Below are 21562 nucleotides of genomic sequence, written 5' to 3'. Positions count from 1 at the left end.
AGTGTTACATACAGATCAGTGATTTAGACTAGCCTGGAGATGTGCAGATACACTCTGGAGAGAAGGCGAATGAAAGTCAGTAGGATCAAGACTGAGTACATGCATGTGAATGAAAGAGAGCCTGGTGGAATTATGTGTTTACAAGAAGTAGAAATGGTTAGGGTAGATGAGTTTAACTACTTGGGGTCAACTATCCAAAGTAATGGATACTGTGGTAGAGAGGTGAAGAAAAGCATGCAGGTAGGGTGGAGTGGGTGATGAAAGGTGGCAGGAGCAATTTGTGACCAAAGAAAACCTGCAAGAGTGAAGGCGAAAGTCTACAGTCTACCCTACCAGTCTCTACAGCTCCTGAAGTTCACGGACAAAACAACCTTCATTGGACTCATCTCTGATGGGGATGAGTCTGCGTACAAACAGGAGATCGATCACCTGGTATCCTGGTGCAAACAGAACAATCTGGAGTTCAAAGCCCTCAGGACAGTGGAGACAGTTGTTGACTTCAGAAAGAACCTAGTCCCAGCCAACCCCATCACGCTGTGTGACTCCCCAGTCCCCATTGTGGAGTCCTTCCATTACCTGGATCACCATCACCCAGGACCTCAAGTGGGAGCTGAATGTCAGCTCTCTCATCAAGAGAGCACAACAAAGAATGTACTTTCTGCGGCAGCGGAAGTTCAACCTACCAAAAACAATGATTGTGAACTTCTATACTGCCATCATTGAGTCCATCATCTCCTCTTCCATCACCATCTGGTACACTGTTGCCACTGCTAAGGACAGGTGCAGACTGCAGCGCATCATCCACACAGCAGAGAAGGTGATCAACTGCAATCTGCCAGCCCTACTTTAGGGCGCTGAGGCGAGCAATTAAGATAGTAGCCAATCCCTCTCACCCAGGACACAAACTGTGGCAGATGGCTGAGGTCCATCAGAACTAAAACCTCAAGACACAAAAACAGCTTCTTTCTGTTCACAGGTAGATGAATAAATAATGCCAGAGACCCCCATTTTCCCTTCCTTCCTCACCCACTCCCACAAAGTACAGATTGATCATCCCTGCACTGAAAGGTACTGTACATCCGCATGCCTTTGCACTGCTCCATTCCATTATGTTATATGTATTTGACAGTGAACATAGTTTTGCCTATTTGAGTTCTTTACTTCTTACAGAAGTTTTTTTCTTTTCATTTCTTTTTTTGTTGTTGTTGTTGTTGTTATGCACCAATTTATGGAAGCCCATTTCCGCCACCAAAAAAAAAAAAAAAAATTCCTGATTACTAAGTCATAATTACGAGATAAAAAAGTCGTAATTATGAGATTAAAAAGTCATAATTATGAGATAAAAAAAACTCATAATTACGAGATAAAAAGTTATAATTGTGAGATAAAAAAGTAATTATGAGATAAAAAGTCATAATTATGAGATAAAAAGTCGTAATTACGAGATAAAAAACTCATAATTACGAGATAAAAAGTCGTAATTATGAGATAAAAAGTCGTAATTATGAGTTTTCCAGTGCGCGTGCGCATCACTCCCTCACAGATGCAGAGGCTCAGCAAACCTGTTTGCTTGACTTGCTGTGGAATTTCTCTCAAAAAGGTAAGTTTTGGAGGTTAATTAAAGTCTTCTGCTAGTTAAATGTAGTTACACACTATTAGTTATGGTTTCAGTAACACAAACAAACTTCTTTGCATGGTTTGTGTTCTGTCTGATTGTGGTGTTTAGCCGACGTTCGTGCAGCGCGGCGTCCAGGATATCATCAGAACTACCGAGGTCAGGTGTCAGAACTGAGCTATTTACTGTGATGTTTATCCACTTTAAGTAGCGTTTATTGGCTTCCACCTTCAAAGAGCTACCTGCTGGGCGTCCTGCTAATGATGCACAACGAAGTGCCGTAAATAAAATAGCGGTGTCACTATAGGCCGGTATTAGTTTGTTCGGCTGCTCAGTGACCTCCTAACCGTGGTACACAGATAGAAGAGGCGCAGTAACTGTTGAACACAAACTTTTATTTTCCCACAACAGAGCAGAACAGAGCCGCCGGCTTGCTCTTCTTCTCGTTTCATTGGCGGTTTACAACCCAACTCGGTGCACTACCGCCACCAATTGTTGGGTGGGGAGCACTGCAAGCAGCTGCAGACCCAAACCGAAGTAACACAAAACAAAACCACACAGACCTCCCACAATGCCACACACAAGATATCAAAAAAAATCCTGTCTTCTTAAAACAAAGGAACAGGCTGAGCCAGTAACACCAGCAACCGTGCCAAAGGCTCCATCTACATGGCTATTACATTTGTTATAAACCTAGTTATTATGCTACTGTAAGCAGTAAGGGCCATGGGAGGAGAGACCATTTGAATATTAACTGAATTATCAGGAAAAACAGGTTCTGAAAATTGGAAGACCAACTGAATTATTTTAAATCTTAAAAACATAAGCACCCTTTCCTCCAAAAATCAATAAGAGGTATCAAATTAATGATAATGGAGAAAAACAAAATTATAAGAATAACTGTTTAGCTTTTCTTTGCAAAAGGTTATATTAAAGCTTAAACTTTGTTCAGCAGGGTTAAAAATTCCTGGCACTGTTAAAACAAGGAAGAGCTCAGGGACTACTTAAGATCCAGGCACGTGTCTGAAGAAGAAGAAGTCAGTATCAATAAAAGTGCCAGTTATGTAAATAAAATGTGATGCTATATAGCATATAGGTTATATATATATATATATATATATATATATATATATATATATATATATATATATATATATATATATATATATATATATATATATATGTATATATAATTCTGTGCCCTTTCTTTAGGAACTAATGAAATGTTTTTGAATTTCAGATTGATTCCAGTGTCATAAATCTAATGACAGATGAACAGCTAAAGGAGTATCTACCATCATACGGTGATCGACTGGCTGTTTTTGGATACTCAAGACGGCAGGAAAAAGAACCAAGTAGTCGCAAGCTAAAGGTCTTTGAGCGGCTTAGAGGAAAACTCTCAAGAAACCAAGGGAATCCTTCAACTCAAATAGAACCTCGAACCACCTACCAAAATGCCAAGAAAAACCAAAGAAAAGTTGAGATAGGATGGATGCATTTTAGAGAAGAGGTATTTGTACAGGTATGCACCAAAAAAGGAGAGTGTCCCAAAGGACAGTAAAAAAAGAACTTGTTTGAAAAGGCTGTGCAATTGTTTTTTCCTGGTGGAAAAAGTACTGAGGGGGCCCTTGCAGATTTCGACATTGACTTAACTGACTTCCAGCAGCAGCCATTAGAGGACAGTATCACAGTTGGGGAGCTATATGATAAGACAAAGTTACCCATCTTACATTTCTATTTAACAACCAAGAAAAAAGCCTTTAACCGTGACACAGATCTGGAAGAAGAGAATGGTGACACAGCTGTGAAAGAAAGTGAAAACATACTTACTGGGCACAATATGTCACAGACTGCTGCAGGAACCTCTGCAACAACTGTTGTGGGCACAGATGCAGCTGATGTCATTTTTGTTGGAAGCAGTGACATATTTGCAGCTGAAAGCAGCGAGTGTGTTCCTGTCCTCGGCACCACAGTTGACCTGACTAATGTAGGCAGTTTGCCAGGACATGAAGCATTGCTTCAGGTGGACAATTTAGAAGACAGTGGCATTATAACTTTTCACACAGAGAGCATAGTTGGGACGGAGTACTCCATTCTTGACGACACCCTGCCTCTACCTCAAGAACTGTCTTTGGAATCAACCTTGCCTCCTTCCATGGATCTGCTGCAGGGACAAACCTTTCAGAGAGCGAGTGTGAAGAAAATTGTTGCTCTTCATCGTGGTCAGATTCTCAGAGAACTTATACAATTTTTTTCTGAAGAAAAAACCATGGAGGATAATCTTTACTTTCAAGTTATTCTGCCTGATGGTAAGCTTGAAAATGCTGTGGATGATGGTTGTGTTTTGAGGGATGTGCTTTCAGAATTTTGGAATGACTTCTATGAGCAATGCACCATGGGAAATGGATTCAAAGTGCCTCAACTGCAGTATGATTTTGATCAACGTGAATGGGAGAGTGTAGGCAGAATCATCTAATTTGGCTAACAAAAAGAGAAATATCTTCCTGTAAAGCTTTCACCTGTACTGTTGGAACAAGCAGTTTTAGGCTTTGTGGAGCGCGATCTTATGGACTCCTTTTTCAAGTACGTGTCAGAGTCTGACCGATTGATCTTTGAAACTTGCCGTTCAAATTTTGCAAGTGTTGACCAGGAAGAATTGATGGAAATTCTAGATAATCATGACTGCCGGAGACTCCCAACAGAAGAAAACATTGAGCAAATCTTAAGGGAGCTTGCTCACCAAAAACTGATTCAGGAACCAGCCTTTGTTATTGAACAGTGGCGCACCATACTCAAACCTCTCAGAGCTGAGCTCAAAAGGCTCCAAACTGTCTACAAAGAGCTACAACCAACATTACAAAAAATCATGAGATCAATGATGTACCCCAGTACTCAAAATTCCCAGGAAAAATAAATTGTCAAGTATGTCAGTACTTACCTCAGGGAATCAGACACTAGGCATCTCTCCCTTTTCCTCAGATTCTGCACTGGCTCTGATTTGTTCATAGGAAAGAGCATCACTGTCACCTTTACACAACTGCAGGGATTTCAGAGAAGACCTGTTGCTCACACATGTGGCTGCTACTTGGAGCTGCCAGTCAGTTATAGTGATTACCCAGATTTCAGAAATGAAATGAACAAAATTTTAGATAGCAGTGTGTGGGTGATGGACATTGTGTAATTGTGACAATTTCTACCCAAAGGTTTGGGACTTCCATCAGAAGTTTGTCTTCCAGATTGATTTGAAAAAAAAAAGGAGGCAGACACAAGCTTATTACTGGAGTATCCATGTTGATCATCCATCCATCCATCCATTTTCTTCTGCTTTATCCGGAGTCGGGTCGTGGGGGCAGCAGCTCAAGCAAAGCCGCCCAGACCTCCCGATCCACACACACCTCCCCCAGCTCCTCCGGGGGAACCCCAAGGCGTTCCCAAGCCAGTCGAGACATGTAGTCCCTCCAGCAGCACTTCTTTATTTTATTCGTTTGGGTGGTGGGGGTGGGGGTAGGATGCACTGTTTACTCTGTAGACTACTTTAAAGGGTAAGCTGAATACAAATTTATACACCTCAACAAAGTTGGAAGTTTAAGATAAGTGTACTGTTTCGAGTGGTGGGCAAAAATGTATTACTTATTAGTCATGAAGATAGATCTGACCATATGTGTTCTGATACATAAGAGCCATTTACACTGTTACTTTTTTGTCTTCTTTAATGAGGATAAACAGGCCTGCATTTCTTTTTTTTTCTATTATTACCTCTGCCAACAAAGTTGGAGGAGGTTATGTTTTTGCCCATGTTTGTTTGTTTGTGAACAGCCTGGAGCCCACAAATATTATGATTTTTTTAGTGAAGATTTATATATCCCGATAGGCAAGAAGTGATTACATTTTCCACATCATAGGTCAAAATCAGTAAAAATCCCTATCTTTAACATTGAATCAATGTTCATAAATTCACAACTGTCAAAAAAGATCAAATTCCTTTCATATTTGAGAGCATTATGTAGGATGGTATCCTTTATCACCTGAAAAAAACTTTGATCCAGATTGCAGATCTTGTGGACATTTAAATTTAACATTGAAAATCCTATTTAATGTATATTTTACACTGTATCTTAAACATGCCCCGACCACTCTTGTATTTGAAAGTGAGGTGCAGACTGGCACTATCATCTCACAAAGTTTGATCAGTTGTTGTCCAGATTATGGATTTTGCAAACATATGATTTTAACATTGAAAAATTTAACGTATATTTGACATTACATTTTAATCAAACATGCCCCAACCACTCTTGTATTTGAAAGTGAGGTGCAGACTGGCACTATCATATCACAAAGTTTGATCCGGTTCTGATCCAGATGATGGATTTAGCAGATATTTCATTTTAACATTGAAAAGCCCTTTTGAGCTATATTTTGTATTCTATTTTTGTTTTTGAAAAACCACCTCTAACAAGAATTTGACCTTGAAATTTTTTCCAAGTTAAAAATTTGTGGAATTGGAAACTAGCGTTGTTGGAGGTTTATGCTCTACGAGCACTGTACTCTTGTTGAGATAATGTATTTCTTATTAAATACTGCAAGGTTAGTTTTGAAATATTTGTTTTAAGAAAGTTTATTTTCTGCACATTTCAAATGTAAGCATGTTTAATTATGATGAAATTCCTGTCCAGTCACAAGATGGTCATCTTTTTTGAATTGCAAGTTGGCACCAACCTTTTTGTTTTGGTACTTTTTCACTGCAGATGGTTGTTAAATAGATTTTCAAGTTTGCTAAGAACACAGTATGTAAGCAGTGCAAATCAAGCAAAAATAATAACTACTTAACTTTGTTTCAGAAACTGATAAATTGACAATAACATTATGTTTCAAGTTGGAAAGTTTTTGTGGCAGTTTTGCTTTGCTTCAGAAAATAAAGTTGCCAAAAGATGCAGGGTTAAAGTGTATATTTTGTATGTTAGAACTAGAAGCACTCAGAGTGCAAACCTCCGCCAAGGCCATGGGGTCACTGACACCATAACATCTACAAGTACACACCGTGGTTCATTGAACCTAAAAAGTCTAACAATGATGTTTGCTCAGTAGTAAAAAAAAGTTTGCTGTGACTGGATAGCATGTATCCTTAGTGCTTGGCATCACAGTTTATTGCAGCTTGCACCTTTCCCAGAAGCTACTGTCATCTGAGCACTGATATTGATATTACATGTGCTTATAGACAAAAACAAATAAGAGACAAAATTCCATTTATTATTCAACTAAATTGCACATATATGATTTTTTAACATTTATGAAACACTTCTCTAAATAAATAACAGTAAATTCTGAAATAGAACTATTTTTTTAAGTGTTGCATGTGCTACATAATGAAGTGCACCTTCTATATATTCAGTGAAGTGCAGCGAAGCAGAATATATGCGACAGTAAAGTGCTGATGTCAGTCTCTGGGTTTTCTGGATCCTAGGCGTGATTCATCAACACCTAGGAGTGGGTTTTGGACCTTATGTACTTTGTTCAGTGATGTGCACTGAACCACTGCTGAGTATACTGCTGACTCATCACTTTGCTTTTGCTAAGTGAAGTAATCTGGATAGTGATATTCATTGCCACTAAAATATAATAATGCCAAATAATAGTCCTTCATCTAATAAATTCATTGTGCTCCCCAGCCCTGTATAGTTTGTCATGAGGGATTTCCTCTTTGCAGTATGTTGTATTTGACATCGTTTACTAACAAGGCCATAGGTGTTGTGTGCTGGGGTGTTTGGCTGGCTTGGTTTTTGTTTTCTGTTTCTCCCACCAGGTGGTATGCATTCAGGACTGAGTGGCTGAGTATTAGGACCTCACCCTGAACACCTGAGGCTTGTTTTCACGTGCAGGTCATCAGGACTCACAGCTGTGGTGTATTTTGTCTTGATCAGAGATTGCTGCATTTAAACCCTGAATGCACAGTGTGTGATTGCCAGAGACTCGACCTTGTGAGCAGATGTGTGAGATCGACGTCAGGAGAACAATCTCACCATTACGGACACAGAGACCGCTCCAGGTTTGACGCCACAGTCTGTGAAGGAGGATTGGGTGAGGTCTCACGCTCTTCAGCACACTTCCTGAGGTAATTTGGTTTTGGTGACTTTTATGAAGTAATGATAGTGGATTTGGTGTCCCTCACACCTTGTGTTATTGAGCTGTCACGTTATGCTAATTGTCTAATCAGCTTCTGCTGCAGTGGAGATTTGAACTGAGTTGTTCCGTGCCTGCAGGGTGAGAAGCTGATATATATTTAAGCCAGGAAGTGTTTGCTGATTGTGTGCACCTTTTGAGCTGTGTCTCTCTGGGTGGAGAGTGTTGGACTCACCTCATGTTTTCTTTCTTCACAGACTCGGTTTGTCGCGGCCACCTGGGGGGTGTCGGCGGGGTCCCTGGGTCCGAACTGCTGTGGCTCCGGCCCGTTTGCGCTGCTGAGAGCGCGCCGTGTTTTCACCTCATCAGACCGCAGACATTTTTGGTTGTTTATCACTGCACTCATTATGATTATTAAATTCTGTTATCTTTTGAACCGTGCTCTGCTTATTTCATGCTGGGTCCTGTCAAACGCTGGGTCGGTGGTCCGACCGCGTCCGACACATAACAATAGTCTCTGGCCATTTAACAATGGACCAGCGGAAGCAGAGACGGTATTTTTGCCGGGAAGGCTGCAGCAGATGTTGGAGTTGATCCGGGATCAGTTGCGGGTGCTCTCCGCCCGGGTTGTGCGCGTTGGTACACGCATGGCGGAGTTCACAGCTTGGGTCGCGTCGCACCCCGCTGTTACGGCTGTAGCCCGTCTCCTCCTGTGCAGCTGGCTCCGACGCCTGTTGTAGCTGCCCCGGTGGTATTTAGTTTGCACGTTAAGCTGTTTGTTATAACCTGCTGTCGTTTACAGCAGTGTGAATGGGTTTTTACTCTGTTACCACGGGGATTTTCTTATTTGGCACTTTGGCTCCCTCTGTTGGTGACAGAGTCACATTACCGTCCAGGTTCAAAGGATGGAAAACAATGTTTTTCTGTTGTGTGGGCCGCTGAAGAGGAGGTACTGCTGGCCCACCACCACCAGAGGGCACCCTGCCTGGAGTGCGGGCTCCAGGCACCAGAGGGCGCTGCCATCTCACAGGAGCAGCCGGGGTGACAGCTGTCACCTGCGACAGCTGTTACCAATCTTCTGATCCGCAGCGGTATATCTGCAAGACGTCATCTCCACTTCTCTGCCGAGATATCGCTCTACCAAGGAGGTAACGTATCCAGCCAAACAGATTATCTTTTGACCATTAAATACTTTTTGCCTTTACACAGAAAGAGAAAAGAACAGCAGGAGACTGTATTTTGGATAAGTACTCACATTCCTGCACTACAGTGTTTTTCCTGATGAGAGGTGGAGGTGGTTTTCCACCATACGTGTTGGTGGGAGCAGGCGCACCCACATCTGACTGTTTCTGTTCCTCGCCAGCAGTACCGGAGGCAGTGGCCACCTGGGAGTTCGGGACTTGGTGGCTCCGGTATTCCCGGGGTTCGGTGGAGGAGGAAATCGTGTGGTTCCGGTTCTGCTTTGGACAGACGTCTCCTATCTTCGAGCCTGCCCACATGACACCTTTGTGATTCGGCTTATTGTCTGTTATTATAATCGGTTGTGTTTGTTGCGCTTGTTTCACAACAGTAAAAGTGTTATTTGACTTCCTCCATTGTCCGTTCATTTGCGCCCTCTGTTGTGGGTCCGTGTTCCTACACTTTCCCAACAGGATACTCGGCCAACGTCATGAACCCCGAGGGGCGTCAACCGGCTGTTGAATGGCTAATGGAAGAACAGGGCGCACAGGCGTCCACAGGAGGAATGATCGGTGAGTTGCAGCGAATCCTCACCGCTTTCACGGCTCGGTTGGATCTAATGACCGAGCAGAACGTCCTCCTTAACCGCAGGGTGGAGGCTCTCGCCGCACAGGTGGAAGCGCGCCCTCAGGGCGCTGCTGCGGCTCTCCCTCCTGTCGACCCTGTGCGTAACAGTGACGTTCCACAGGTCGTTCAACGACCCCTCCCACCTTCCCCGGAAGCATACATAAGCCCTCCAGAGCCGTACGGAGGTTGTGTGGAGACGTGCGCGGACTTCCTTATGCAGTGTTCGCTCGTCTTCGCACAACGTCCAGTCATGTACGCGACTGATGCCAGCAAGATAGCTTATGTAATAAATCTGCTTCGCGGTGAGGCACGCGCTTGGGCTACAGCGCTCTGGGAGCAGAATTCACGGCTCCTTCAGACATATGATGGGTTTGTGAGGGAGTTCAGAACAGTGTTCGATCACCCTAATAGAGGAGAGACCACTTCAGCCGTGCTGCTGTCGATGAGACAGGGGCGCCGGAGCGCAGCTGCCTATGCAGTCGACTTCCGCATCGCGGCTGCGAGGTCCGGCTGGAATAGCACTGCCCTCCGCGCCGCCTTCGTAAACGGACTGTCGTTGGTCCTAAAGGAGCACCTGGTGGCTAAGGACGAACCGCGGGACTTAGATGGGCTTATTGATCTGGTTATACGATTAGACAATCGGTTAGAAGAACGCCGTCGGGAACGAGACGAAGGGCGTGGCCGGGCACGCGCCGTCCCTCTCCCTTCCGGTTCCGACCGAGCTCCACCCTCCCCACGCTCCACGGCCCCTACGCTCCGTGTGGTTACAGCTCCCCCTGCTGACGAGGCTATGGACACGAGCAGGGCCACATTTAGACCCCCGGATAGACAGAGGAGGCTGGTCCGCGGAGCGTGTTTTGTTTGTGGCTCGATAGAGCATCAGGTAAGGGACTGCCACGAGCGGTTAAACACCAACGCCCGCCCCTAGAAACTGGGCTAGGGGTGGGCCGAGACATTCACGTGGGACACACCCATATTGCCAGACGACTCCCAGTTACAATCCTTTATGAGGATTTAACCCTTCAGGCCCCAGCACTGGTGGACACGGGCTCTGAGGGGAATTTGCTAGACAGCAAATGGGCCAGGGAGGCAGGGCTCCCTCTGGTGGCACTTACTTCACCTGTGCAAGTACGGGCACTAGATGGCTCCCTACTCCCTTTAATCACACATAAGACACCTCCAGTAACTCTGGTGGTGTCAGGGAACCACCGGGAGGAGATCGAGTTTTTTGTGACTCCTGCCACCTCCCGCGTGATTCTCGGGTTCCCCTGGATGTTAAAACACAATCCCCGGATCGATTGGCCATCCGGGGTAGTGGTTCAGTGGAGCGAGACCTGCCATCGGGTATGTTTAGGTTCCTCGGTTCCTCCCGGTTCGCAGGCTAAGGAGGAGGTCAGAGTCCCACCCAATCTCGGGACGGTGCCGGTGGAGTACCATGACCTTGTGGACGTGTTCAGCAAGGATCTGGCGCTCACCCTTCCCCCGCACCGTCCGTACGATTGTGCCATTGATTTGGTTCCAGGCGTTGAGTTTCCGTCCAGCAGGCTGTACAACCTCTCACGACCTGAGCGCGAATCAATGGAGACCTACATCCGGGACTCTTTAGCTGCCGGGTTGATCCGGAATTCCACTTCCCCGATGGGTGCAGGTTTCTTTTTTGTGGGAAAAAAGGATGGCGGACTACGTCCATGCATTGATTACAGGGGGCTGAACGAAATCACGGTTCGTAACCGATACCCATTGCCCTTGTTGGATTCAGTGTTCATGCCCCTGCATGGAGCCCAAATGTTCACTAAGCTAGATCTTAGGAATGCGTATCACCTGGTTCGGATCCGGAAGGGAGACGAGTGGAAGACGGCATTTAACACCCCCTTAGGTCACTTTGAGTACCTGGTCATGCCGTTCGGTCTTACAAACGCCCCCGCGACGTTCCAAGCATTGGTTAATGATGTCTTGCGGGATTTCCTGCACCGATTCGTCTTCGTATATCTAGACGATATACTCATCTTTTCTCCGGATCCTGAGACCCATGTCCGGCATGTACGTCAGGTCCTGCAGTGGTTGTTGGAGAACCGACTGTTTGTGAAGGGCGAGAAGTGCGAGTTCCACCGCACTTCTTTGTCCTTCCTGGGGTTTATCATCTCCCCTAACTCCGTCGCTCCTGATCCGGCCAAGGTCGCGGCGGTGAGAGACTGGCCCCAACCCACCAGCCGTAGGAAGCTGCAACAGTTCCTCGGCTTTGCTAATTTCTACAGGAGGTTCATTAAGGGCTACAGTCAGGTAGTTAGCCCCCTGACAGCCCTGACCTCCCCAAAAGTCCCCTTCACCTGGTCGGATCGTTGCGATGCCGCGTTCAAGGAGTTGAAACGGCGCTTCTCGTCTGCACCCGTTCTGGTGCAGCCCGATCCTAGTCGCCAGTTAGTGGTTGAAGTGGACGCCTCAGACTCAGGGATAGGAGCTGTGCTTTCCCAGAGCGGGAAGACTGATAAGGTCCTTCACCCGTGTGCCTACTTTTCCCGCAGGTTGACCCCGGCCGAACGGAACTATGACGTCGGCAATCGAGAACTCCTTGCGGTGAAAGAGGCTCTTGAAGAGTGGAGACATCTGTTGGAGGGAACGTCCGTGCCATTCACGGTTTTCACTGACCACCGGAACCTGGAATATATCAGGACCGCCAAGCGGCTGAACCCCAGGCAAGCCCGCTGGTCACTGTTCTTCGGCCGTTTTGACTTCCGGATCACCTACCGTCCCGGGACCAAAAACCAGAGATCGGATGCCTTGTCCCGGGTACATGAAGATGAAGTCAAAACGGAGTTGTCGGATCCACCGGAACCCATCATCCCGGAGTCCACTATCGTGGCCACCCTCACCTGGGACGTAGAGAGAACCGTCCGGGAGGCCCTGGCACGAAGCCCGGACCCCGGAACTGGGCCGAAGAACAGACTCTACGTCCCACCAGAGGCTAGGGCTGCAGTCCTGGACTTCTGTCACGGCTCTAAGCTTTCCTGTCATCCAGGGGTGCGAAGAACCGTGGCAGTTGTCCGGCAGCGCTTCTGGTGGGCATCCCTAGAGGCCGACGTCCGGGATTATATCCAGGCCTGCACCACCTGCGCCAGGGGCAAGGCTGATCATCGCAGGGCTTCGGGACTGCTCCAGCCGCTGCCCGTGCCCCATCGCCCCTGGTCCCACATCGGCCTGGATTTTCTCACGGGCCTCCCACCGTCCCAGGGCAACACCACCATCCTCACGATAGTGGACCAATTCTCCAAGGCGGCCCACTTCGTGGCCCTCCCGAAGCTCCCGACGGCCCAGGAGACAGCGGACCTCCTGGTCCACCACGTCGTCCGGCTGCATGGGATTCCCACAGACATTGTCTCCGATCGCGGTCCCCAGTTCTCCTCGCAAGTCTGGAGGAGCTTCTGCCGGGAACTGGGGGCCACGGTGAGTCTCTCATCCGGGTATCATCCCCAGACCAACGGGCAAGCAGTACGGGCCAATCAGGAGGTGGAACAGGCCCTGAGTTGCGTGACGGCCGCGCACCCGGCGGCCTGGAGTACCCATCTGGCCTGGATCGAGTATGCCCATAACAACCAGGTGTCATCAGCCACCGGCCTCTCCCCTTTCGAGGTGTGTCTGGGGTACCAACCTCCTTTGTTTCCGGTGGTTGAGGGAGAGGTCGGTGTGCCCTCGGTCCAGGCCCACCTGCGGAAGTGCCGTCGGGTGTGGCGTGCCGCCCGTTCTGCTTTGCTGAGGGCCCCGATGAGGACGAAGGCCCATGTAGACCGTCGGCGGACCCCGGCCCCTACGTATCGGCCAGGGCAGGAAGTGTGGTTGTCTACTAAGGACATTCCCCTCCAAGTGGACTCCCTTAAATTGCAGGAACGGTATATCGGTCCGTTTAAGATCCTCAAGGTCATCAGTCCAGCCGCAGTGAGGCTTCAGCTTCCGGCCTCACTGCGGATCCATCCCGTTTTCCATGTGTCCCGGATTAAGCCACATCAAACCTCACCCCTCTGTACTCCGGGTCCGGCACCACCTCCTGCCCGGATCATAGATGGCGAGCCGGCTTGGACTGTGCGCCGGCTTTTGGATGTCCGAAGGATGGGCCGGGGCTTCCAGTATTTGGTGGACTGGGAGGGGTACGGCCCTGAAGAACGCTCCTGGGTGAAGAGGAGCTTCATCCTGGACCCGGCCCTCCTGGCCGATTTCTACCGCCGCCACCAGGACAAGCCTGGTCGGGCGCCAGGAGGCGCCCGTTGAGAGGGGGGTCCTGTTGTGTGGGCCGCTGAAGAGGAGGTACTGCTGGCCCACCACCACCAGAGGGCACCCTGCCTGGAGTGCGGGCTCCAGGCACCAGAGGGCGCTGCCATCTCACAGGAGCAGCCGGGGTGACAGCTGTCACCTGCGACAGCTGTTACCAATCTTCTGATCCGCAGCGGTATATCTGCAAGACGTCATCTCCACTTCTCTGCCGAGATATCGCTCTACCAAGGAGGTAACGTATCCAGCCAAACAGATTATATTTTGACCATTAAATACTTTTTGCCTTTACACAGAAAGAGAAAAGAACAGCAGGAGACTGTATTTTGGATAAGTACTCACATTCCTGCACTACAGTGTTTTTCCTGACGAGAGGTGGAGGTGGTTTTCCACCATACGTGTTGCTGGGTGCAGGCGCACCCACATCTGACTGTTTCTGTTCCTCGCCAGCAGTACCGGATCCGACAAGTGGAGGCAGTGGCCACCTGGGAGTTCGGGACTTGGCGGCTCCGGTATTCCCGGGGTTCAGTGGCGGAGGAAATCGTGTTGTTCCGGTTCTGCTTTGGACAGACGTCTCCTATCTTCGAGCCTGCCCACATGACACCTTTGTGATTTGGCTTATTGTCTGTTATTATAATCGGTTGTGTTTGTTGTGCTTGTTTCACAACAGTAAAAGTGTTATTTGACTTCCTCCATTGTCCGTTCATTTGCGCCCCCTGTTGTGGGTCCGTGTTCCTACACTTTCCCAACATTTTTCCATTCTTTGCACTTGACGATGTAGGCCAATGTTAGTTTTTTTTTATTGGTCTATTATCTGTTTCTTGTTTTAGTATGTGGTGTTTTTATCAGGGGTTAATTTGTTGTTTTTTGTGGGTTTTAAAGCACGGTCTGTGGTCTGGTGGAGTTGAAAATGCAGGCTGTCTGGAGCATAGTTTGACCCAGGTGACTTTATGTTTGTCTGTTGGTCTTTCTTTTTTTTATTTCTTTTGGTTTCACCTCCCAGGGTTTGATGGGACGGTCCTCTGGGGGGTGATGGGGGGGTAATTGGGTTGTTTTTTCTTTTTCTCTTTTTTTTTGTTTGTTGTTCCCTCTCTTCTCCTCTGGCTCCAGCCGTGTGAGCCGTACGTTGTCGGCGTTGCTGGAGTGGTGCAGTTTGGTTATGCTGGGCGTTTCCCAGATGACCTCTGCACACGGGAGGGGGGGGTTGGGGTATTTTTTTTATTTTTTTTTATTCCCTGAGAGCGCGCGCCATGTTTTCACCTCACCAGACTGCGGACATTTTTGGTTGTTTATCACTGCACTCATTATGATTATTAAATTCTGTTATCTTACCGTGCTCTGCTTATTTCATGCTGGGTCCTGTCAAACGCTGGGTCGGTGCTCCGACCGCGTCCCACCCATAACAATAGGGTCACTGACCCTAAAGAGACTCCCTCCTTGGCACAGTGATCTATTCAACAATTCAGTGTTACAACCAAAACTATGATACATACACTTTTCTTTCCTTTATATTTGACATTCTTGACCATGAAATCATACCACTAGAACATACGTGTCAAACTGATTCCAGAAAGGGCCAAGAGGGTGCAGGTTTTCTTTGCAGCCACCAACTCCACCACGTGATTTCACTGGTGAACTCATCTGCTCAAAGTGCCACCTGATGGAGTTGGTGGTTGCAATGAAAACCTGCACCCTCTTGGCCCTTTCTGGAATCAGTTTGACACCTAAGCACTAGAACTTGGAATCACTTTTATGTCTCTATTAGTTCAAAAGTTATTGTATAAAAACGATATTTCAGTAATGTCGGTTTTCTTCTGGATCTAGCTCCATAACATTTGAAGCTACATCAAATCTGATGACACCTTACTGAATCAGTACAGAACTACAATTTGGTGTTAGTTGTGCATCTCTAGCTTTATTTGTCACCTCACACTGACACATTTTCTATTTTCCCTATATTTTTGCATATTCTGGATCACCAGATCCGGAATCCGGATCCAATCATCACCAAACTTTGTTGTTTGATAGAACATTTAACTATGTTACACCCTAATTTTTTTCAAGCCTTTCTGCCTTGTTTTTGTGGAGTTAGAAACTAGAATGTCAAAATTCCCCCTATCCCGCAATGGTGAAGAATCCTTTAAAAAATCCCTGGATCTGGATCGTGATCCGGATCACCACTAAAATCCTCTTGTCATTTCCATCCACTCCACAAAATTTCATCAAAATATGTTCAAAACTTTTTGAGTTATCCTGCAGACAAACAGACAGACAAACAAACAAACCTGACCGAAAACATAATCTCCTTGGCGTAGGTAATAAATTTTTGAGTGAACACGTCTGAATTTTTTTTAATCAGCTGTTACAACCACCAATACCTGTGTGTACACAGGTGTGAATTTGAACAATTGGCCTCATTATAAACATATCAAAATACATACAAATACCGATGCATTGTAACATGTTAAAACATTTTCTCCAACAATGTATATGCAAGTTTACATCACTCCTGTAATTAAACAGGAAAGAAACAATTTCTGAACAAAAAATGACATGTCAAGGAATACTAGTGGTCCAGATCAAGGTTACTGATAATAAGCTGCCTGAGCTGGATGTATAGGTTCACTGTTTCAAACACATCATTTGTAAGTTTCAGATTAAACTCTGACATTAGGTCAACACAGATGTGGAACACATCAACATCACATGGGAAGTCCTTGAATGCACACTCTTGAAGACAGATTTGAATCGTTTCCATTTCCACACAATGCAAACATTCCCTGCCTCCGTACAGGTGAGGGACTGCATGTACTATGGAGGGGCGTCCATGTGGTGAGCGTGAATTGTGGACTTGACGGACTCTGTGGTCATTCCAGGTGGATGCAACTTCAGTAATCTCTTCCTAGAGGGCAATGTACAGTAGAGTTCAGAATAATAGTAGTGCTATGTGACTAAAAAGATTAATCCAGGTTTTGAGTATACTTCTTATTGTTACATGGGAAACAAGGTACCAGCAGATTCAGTAGATTCTCACAAATCCAACAAGGCCGAGCATTCATGATATGCACACTCTTAAGGCTATGAAATTGGGCTATTAGTAAAAAAAAAGTAGAAAAGGGGGTGTTCACAATAATAGTAGCATCTGCTGTTGACGCTACAAACTCAAAACTATTATCTTCAAACACCATGCTTCACTGTCTTCACTGTGAAGTGTGTCTTGAATTCAGAGTTTGGGAGTCATCTCACAAACTGTCTGCGGCCCTTGGATCCAAACAGAACAATTTTACTCTCATCAGTCCACAAAAAATTCCTCCATTTCTCTTTAGGCCAGTTGATGTGTTTTTTGGCAAATTGTAACCTCTTCTGCACATGTCTTTTATTTAACAGAGGGACTTTGCGGGGGATTCTTGCAAATAAATTAGCTTTACACAGGCGTCTTCTAACTGTCACAGCACTTAGAGGTAACTCCAGACTGTCTTTGATCATCCTGGAGCTGATCAATGGGTGAGCCTTTGCCATTCTGGTTATTCTTCTATCCATTTTGATGATTGTTTTCCGTTTTCTTCGACGCGTCTCTGGTTTTTTTGTCCATTTTAAAGCATTGGAGATCATTGTAGATGAACAGCCTATCATTTTTTGCACTTGTGTATAAGTTTTCCCCTCTCCAATAAACTTTTTAATCAAACTACGCTGTTCTTCTGAACAATGTCTTGAACGTCCCATTTTCCTCAGGCTTTCAAAGAGAAAAGCATGTTCAAGAGGTGCTGGCTTCATCCTTAAATAGGGGACAACTGATTCACACCTGTTTGTTCCACAAAATTGACGAACTCACTGACTGAATGCCACACTACTATTATTGTGAACACCCCCTTTTCTACTTTTTTTTAACTAATAGCCCAATTTCATAGTCTTAAGAGTGTGCATATAATGAATGCTTGGTCTTGTTGGATTTGTGAGAACCTACTGAATCTGCTGGTACCTTGTTTTCCATGTAACAATAAGAAATATACTCAAAACCTGGATTAATCACATAGCACTACTATTATTCTGAACACTACTGTAGGAGTAGCTCAGCTAATATTGATACATCTCTTTTCAGTAACACAGCCAAATGTGGTTCTTAAAAAAACAAACAAAAAAAACAATCACACTTGTCGCTTACCTGTATTGTTTGAAGAAAGCAAAACTGGATCAAGGACTTGTCAAGAAAGCTGTCTGAAAAGTGCCCATCCTCTCTCAGCTTGTCAAACAGATCTATCCAAAACTGGATACACTCACTCCTCAAGGTGAGCCACCATCGTTCAATACGTTGGTTACCAGGGCTTGGACCAAAGGTTACACAGTCTACTTCAGCCTGGTTTTCAGAAAAGGGTAAAAACCGCTGCATTGCAGCAATATGGCCATTTTCTGTGCCTAAATCAAGTCTGATTCTGGCAGGGCATCCACCAGCACTGATCACAGCATCAATGAAGTAGCCAAGTATCCATCAATGTGCCATACGTAGTTAGGTCCGCAGCTGTGATAGACATGCCTTCTCAGTCTGTTTCTTGACTTCATGTCAACACCTTCACCATCCAGCAACCGCAGCAGCACTCGAACAGTCTCCCTGTCTGTCACAATCCCATGTAACCAGCATTTTTGGTACATCCACCTGTATCCATGACACTGACCTGATGTTTCCAGTTCCCGCTCAATGAAAGTTGCTACATCTGCAACATCTGTTTTAGTCTTCCTCCTCCAGAGCTGCTTCCTATTTAAGACCCTTTCAAGAGTGTTTGCTCAGTACTATTCCATGTGACTCTGCAAGCAAAGTCAGTATTTCATCATTTGTAAATCCACGTTTGAAGTACTCCTCTATGAAATGACAGTCCATGGAAAACTCATTTATGACTTTTTTATCCTATAATTAATAAAGCTTACTATCAGGCAGAATAACTTGAAAGTAAAGATAACTGCACAGCCTTTTCAATCAAGTTCTTTTTTTTTACTGTCCTTTGGGACACTCTCCTTTTTTGGTGCGTACCTGTACAAATACCTCTTTTCTAAAATGCATCCATCCTATCTCAACTTTTCTTTGGTTTTTCTTGGCATTTTGGTAGGTGGTTCGAGGTTCTATTTGAGTTGAAGGATTCCCTTGGTTTCTTAAGAGTTTTCCTCTAAGCCGCTCAAAGACCTTTAGCTTGCAACTACTTGGTTCTTTTTCCTGCCGTCTTGAGTATCCAAAAACAGCCAGTCGATCACCGTATGATGGTAGATACTCCTTTAGCTGTTCATCTGTCATTAGATTTATGACACTGGAATCAATCTGAAATTCAAAAACATTTCATTAGTTCCTAAAGAAAGGGCACAGAATTATATATATATATATATATATATATATATATATATATATATATATATATATATATATATATATATATATATATATATATATATATATATAACCTATATGCTATATAGCATCACATTTTATTTACATAACTGGCACTTTTATTGATACTGACTTCTTCTTCTTCAGACACGTGCCTGGATCTTAAGTAGTCCCTGAGCTCTTCCTTGTTTTAACAGTGCCAGGAATTTTCAACCCTGCTGAACAAAGTTTAAGCTTTAATATAACCTTTTGCAAAGAAAAGCTAAACAGTTATTCTTATAATTTTGTTTTTCTCCATTATCATTAATTTGATACCTCTTATTGATTTTTGGAGGAAAGGGTGCTTATGTTTTTAAGATTTAAAATAATTCAGTTGGTCTTCCAATTTTCAAAACCTGTTTTTCCTGATAATTCAGTTAATATTCAAATGGTCTCTCCTTCCATGGCCCTTACTGCTTACAGTAGCATAATAACTAGGTTTATAACAAATGTAATAGCCATGTAGATGGAGCCTTTGGCACGGTTGCTGGTGTTACTGGCTCAGTCTGTTCCTTTGTTTTAAGAAGACAGGATTTTTTTTGATATCTCGTGTGTGGCATTGTGGGAGGTCTGTGTGGTTTTGTTTTGTGTTACTTCGGTTTGGGTCTGCAGCTGCTTGCAGTGCTCCCCACCCAACAATTGGTGGCGGTAGTGCACCGAGTTGGGTTGTAAACCGCCAATGAAACGAGAAGAAGAGCAAGCCGGCGGCTCTGTTCTGTTCTGGGAAAATAAAAGTTTGTGTTCAACAGTTACTGCGCCTCTTCTATCTGTGTACCACGGTTAGGAGGTCACTGAGCAGCCGAACAAACTAATACCGGCCTATAGTGACACCGCTATTTTATTTACGGCACTTCGTTGTGCATCATTAGCAGGACGCCCAGCAGGTAGCTCTTTGAAGGTGGAAGCCAATAAACGCTACTTAAAGTGGATAAACATCACAGTAAATAGCTCAGTTCTGACACCTGACCTCGGTAGTTCTGATGATATCCTGGACGCCGCGCTGCACGAACGTCGGCTAAACACCACAATCAGACAGAACACAAACCATGCAAAGAAGTTTGTTTGTGTTACTGAAACCATAACTAATAGTGTGTAACTACGTTTAACTAGCAGAAGACTATAATTAACCTCCAAAACTTACCTTTTTGAGGGAAATTCCACAGCAAGTCAAGCAAACAGGTTCGCTGAGCCTCTGCATCTGTGAGGGAGTGATGCACACGCGCACTGGAAAACTCATAATTATGACTTTTTATCTCATAATTATATGAGTTTTTTATCTCATAATTATGACTTTTTATCTCATAATTACGACTTTTTATCTCATAATTCTGACTTTTTATCTCGTAATTATGACTTAGTAATCAGGATTTTTTTTTTTTTTTTTTTTTTGGTGGCGGAAATGGGCTTCCATACCAATTACCTCTTGCAGAAGTTTTTTTTTCCTTTTTTCTTTTTACTGTTTATGCACCAATGACACCAGATCATATTCCTTGTATGTGAAAACTTACTTGGCAATGAATTTGATTCTGATTATAATAGTGAGACCAGCTATGTTTTATCACTTAGAGATGCTGGTACTAATAAGAAGACAGGTGGCAAAGCTAAATATGTTGTGATTTTCTTGGGACCAGGATGGACATGATTAGGAATGAATATATCAGAGGGACAGCACAGGTAGGAAGGTTTGGAGACAAAGTCAGAGAGGCGAGACTGAGATGGTTTGGCCATGTTCACAGTGGTGGGCACAGTTCCGCTAATCATCAAAGATAATGTTTTCATTATCAGATTAGCTTTTCAGATAACTTTGAAAATCATCATTGGACCAGTTATTTTTCGATAGGTTTTGGTCTGATAATTTTTAGACCACTAACATTTTTGCAGACATAGTTTTTGTAGTAGATACACAATTCTATCCTGTACAAACAGAAGATCTGGTTCCAGAATAAACTACTCTATGCTCTGCAAGCAAAGGAGAACTGGTCATAGAAAAGAAAAAAACTCATTTCTTTTGATACCATACTAATATGCTGGCAAAAGCACCCAAGTCATCCAGAGGCATAGAGATTTAACTTATGGTTAGAATTTTAACCAAACTAATTTTGGACAAGTTATTTAAATTAACGTCACATCTAAAGTTTTATAAAGGGAAAATATCATATATATATGTTTTAGTTTTAAAGTAATGCACCAATTTTGAAGGTTTTAGTGTGAACATGGTGTTTGCGCAGTGCATTATGGGTAAAAGTTCACGACAGGAGAAATGCATTTGAGACGCTCTGATCAGGCTCCACACGGACAACAGCATTAAAATCTTTGTTTATTGTGCCTAAAACTCTCGTGAATATATTCTCTGG

General features: G+C 44.6%; 2 long non-coding RNA genes across 2 annotated transcripts; one reads left to right on the top strand and one right to left on the bottom strand.

Moving 5' to 3' along the window:
• Window positions 1-1221: 1221 nt before the first annotated feature.
• On the bottom strand, window positions 1222-20619 carry LOC117513360. The gene is made up of 3 exons (XR_004561584.1): window positions 20518-20619; window positions 10716-10726; window positions 1222-1552 (listed from the first exon to the last, which is right to left on the bottom strand). It is a non-coding gene; the product is annotated as an uncharacterized LOC117513360 (long non-coding RNA).
• Window positions 1452-20528, top strand: LOC117513371. The gene is made up of 3 exons (XR_004561593.1): window positions 1452-1522; window positions 2651-2652; window positions 20381-20528. It is a non-coding gene; the product is annotated as an uncharacterized LOC117513371 (long non-coding RNA).
• Window positions 20620-21562: the final 943 nt, after the last annotated feature.

The sequence above is a fragment of the Thalassophryne amazonica genome, chromosome 1, assembly GCF_902500255.1.
Source record: "Thalassophryne amazonica chromosome 1, fThaAma1.1, whole genome shotgun sequence".
NCBI lineage: Eukaryota > Metazoa > Chordata > Actinopteri > Batrachoidiformes > Batrachoididae > Thalassophryne > Thalassophryne amazonica.
This window is presented reverse-complemented; position numbering and strand designations above follow the sequence as displayed.